The 3,592-nt window shown below is 46.5% G+C and overlaps 1 long non-coding RNA gene across 1 annotated transcript; it reads left to right on the forward strand.

Annotated features, from left to right (window-relative positions):
• Positions 1–2,856: 2,856 nt before the first annotated feature.
• Positions 2,857–3,586, forward strand: LOC123041154 (uncharacterized). The gene is made up of 3 exons (XR_006418384.1): positions 2,857–2,980; positions 3,211–3,274; positions 3,412–3,586. It is a non-coding gene; the product is annotated as an uncharacterized lncRNA (long non-coding RNA).
• The last annotated feature ends 6 nt before the right edge of the window (positions 3,587–3,592 follow it).

Below are 3,592 nucleotides of genomic sequence, written 5' to 3' on the forward strand. Positions count from 1 at the left end.
TCCATGACGAAATGGCCATAAATTATATTTATACGGGGGAGTCCCTGAACCGAGCAACGGTGATTGTCGACATCAACTTTGCTACGAAAATTGCCTCAATCATAGATCTTGACCCTAAGCCTAACACGCTCACTCATTGCAAGAAAAGGTCGGATTGGAAAGATTGGCAGCAGGCAATTACTGCCGAATTATTATCTCTCAACAAAAGGAAGGTGTTCGGACCAGTTTGTCGAACTCCTCCCCACGTTCGCCCTGTTGGCCATAGGTGGTTTTTGTTCGAAAGAGAGATGAATATAATAAGGTAGTACGGTACAAAGCAAGGCTCATCGCTCAAGGGTTCACTCAAAGACCAGGTGTCGATTTTGAGGAGACTTATTCCCCGGTCATGGATGGAGTTACCTTTAGATACTTGATCTCGATGGCAGTAAACATGGGCTTGAAAATGAAACTAATGGATGTTGTCATTGCTTACCTGTATGGTAACTTGGATTCGAACATATACATGAAGGTTCCAGAAGGTATCCCTGTTCCGAACCATGATAGAGCAAACAGGGGTCTATACAATGTTCAACTTCAAAAGGCACTGTACGGACTCAGACAGTCTGGTAGAATGTGGTACAATCTCTTAAGCGATTTCCTTCATGAGAAGGGCTACACGAGTAATAAAGATTGCCCATGTGTTTTCATACGGCGATCCCAAGATGGATTCTGTATAATCTCGGTGTACGTGGACGATTTAAACATAATCAGTACACCTGAGGATATTGAGGAAGCGAGTTCCAACCTGATGTCGGAATTCGAGATGAAGGACTTGGGTAAAACCAAGTTCTGTCTAGGTCTGCAACTTGAACATTCCCCTGATGGGATTCTAGTGCACCAGTCAGCCTACACCCAGAAGGTGTTGGAAAGATTTGGATTTGATAAGGCATATCCTTCTAAGACTCCGATGGTCGGGAGGTCTTTACAGCCAGACAAGGACCCGTTCAGGCCAAAGGAAGAGGGGGAAGAAACTCTGGGACCAAAGGTTCCTTACCTGAGTGCAGTTGGAGCACTCATATATCTCGCAAACTGTACACGGCCAGACATTGCGTTCGCCGTCAGTTTGCTTGCGAGGTACAGTTCTGAACCTACCAAAAGACATTGGAAAGGTGTCAAGGACGTCTTCCGTTACCTGCAAGGGACCAAAGATCTTGGCTTGTTTTATAAAAGGAACCAAGACCTATCTATTATAGGCTATGCCGATGCTGGGTACCTATCGGACCCGCATGATTGCAAATCGCAGACTGGATATGTTTTCCTTTGTGGTGGAACTACGTTTTTCTGGAAATCGTCCAAGCAAACACTTGTGTCGACTTCCACAAACCACTCGGAAATCATGGCACTATTCGAAGCGTCGAAAGAGTGTGTATCGCTTCGGCGGATGATCGGCCACATTCAGCAGACATGTGCGTTGAACACCGTACAAACCCCTACCATTATCTATGAAGATAATGCTGCTTGTGTTGCACAAGTTCAGATGGGTTATGTTAAGAGTAACCTCACTAAGCATATTAGTCTCAAGTTCTTCTATGCACATGAGCTGCAACAGTTGAATGAGGTGAAAATTTTGCATACTAAGTCTTGTGACAATCTTGCTGATATGTTCACTAAATCATTACCGGCATCAACCTTAGAGAGGTGTGTGTGTGGAATCGGTATGATGAGACTTAGAGAGATGCAAGGTTCAGGGGGAGAAACTTCACAAACTCGTCGCTAAAATCTCAATCCTGATGATCGAGTACTCAACCATACTCAACTTGATGGTTGAGTGGATTGTACTCTTTTTCCCTTGAGTGAGTTTTCCTAATGTTTCTCACACGAGGTTTTTGACGAGGCAATTCGTGCAATACAACAACGTATACTATGTGCTCTTTCTCCATATTTTTTCCCACTGGGTTTTTCGGAGTTTTGAGGCATGGATATACGAGTAATTACCCAAGGGGGAGTGTTGGGAAACCGGGGCCACCACGATGGTGGCGGCGGCTAGCGCCAAGTCGCTCGGGATAGCCCCTCCCGTTTTTCCTCTTTACGTTAAATGGATACTTATCCCTTGACCCCCTAGTCCCTATATAAAGCAACGAGGAGCCCATCATTATATCCCCTGATCATTGATTAATAAAGCTGGTCTCCTTCATATCTCTCTGTGTCATTTACTTTCGCGTGTACGACTACTTCGACTACTTCATCTACGACGCTCGCTCTCGCTCCGCAACCTCGGACCGGACTCGCCAGCGGAGTTGCGGAACAACTTCCAGTGTAGCCAGTCTAGTTGGCTAGTTTGTTGGTACAGTTCCTTGATTGAACCCGCAACACGCGCGCATTCCTGGCTGTACCGACATAAACCGGGGGTCCCGGGAATAATCGCAGGTTGTGTCCGCGCCTCTGCTCATTTGTAAAGGTGAATGTGGACTAATGGCTTTTATGGAGCAATAATGATGTGATTTAGCACTCCCTCCGATCTGAAAATACTTGTCATCAAAATAGATGAAAATGAATATATCTAAAACTATAATACATCTAGATACATTCATTTCAATGACAAGTATTTTCCAACGGAGGGAGTAGTACTTATTAAATTCAACAGATTACACCACCCGCGCGAGATGGGGAATCAACAAAGACCAGGGCACCACGCGGGTCAAAGCGGTCAAATAGTTGTCTCTCTGCCCTTCCACCGCAAACAGGGCTTATAAACCTCTCATGACTCGACACGTAGTAACAAGGACACTGTTTCTGAGCAGTACCCCATCTCGTGTGACGTATGCAAACAGTAGAGTGTAATAAAAGTGCTCTTTTGGTAGCCCACACCCGGCAGCCCCACCGGGAGTTCTCATCCATCCCGCACCCGGCAGCCCCATAAGCTCGCTCCACTTAGAAGAGACACGGATAGAAGAGCCGCCGCGTGGGGGCACAGCGACAAGAAGCCACCCCGCAGGACAAGGTAATTATTGCCATCTGTATTCAATTAGTTAGTTTTTTAGATCTGTCTCCCGACTGTTTTGCGTTTGTCGCCTGGCATTTGGTTTTCTTTAGCTTTTCTAGGCTTATGTTTCCCCACTTTAAAACATTCTTGAGGCTTCAAATAAGATCTGTTTTTTTGTTACAAACGGTCGTGTTAATCTTTTTGTATGTGATATTCCCCTCATACTCGCAATACAATGTATGGTTCAGGAGACGGAAATCCCCTACCTACACGGACCCGTCGCAGGCGGCCCTGCAATCGACAGTATGACGAGTACGATTCAGCAACTTGAGTTCTCGTTCGTACTATTCGTGTCCTGCCCGAAATTGATTAGGTTTAAATAAGTGTAAATTAGTAGCATAGAAGTAAGTAACTGCTAAGATCTAGAAACTCTTTCTTCTCGCTTGTAGGTCTAACACGAAAGGAACACTTGGAGAAAAAACGACGAAGCAAATACTACAGCTCCTGGCCCCCGCGTCGTCCTCCCCAGGGCGACTCGGGCGGCGGCGCATCTCGCCACCACAGCGGCCGCCCCCCTGCTTCCCCCCTCCTCGCCGCCGCCCGTTAGCCTCCGCCGGGCAAAGCCCCGCG

The sequence above is a fragment of the Triticum aestivum genome, chromosome 2B (genome assembly GCF_018294505.1).
Source record: "Triticum aestivum cultivar Chinese Spring chromosome 2B, IWGSC CS RefSeq v2.1, whole genome shotgun sequence".
Taxonomy (NCBI): domain Eukaryota; kingdom Viridiplantae; phylum Streptophyta; class Magnoliopsida; order Poales; family Poaceae; genus Triticum; species Triticum aestivum.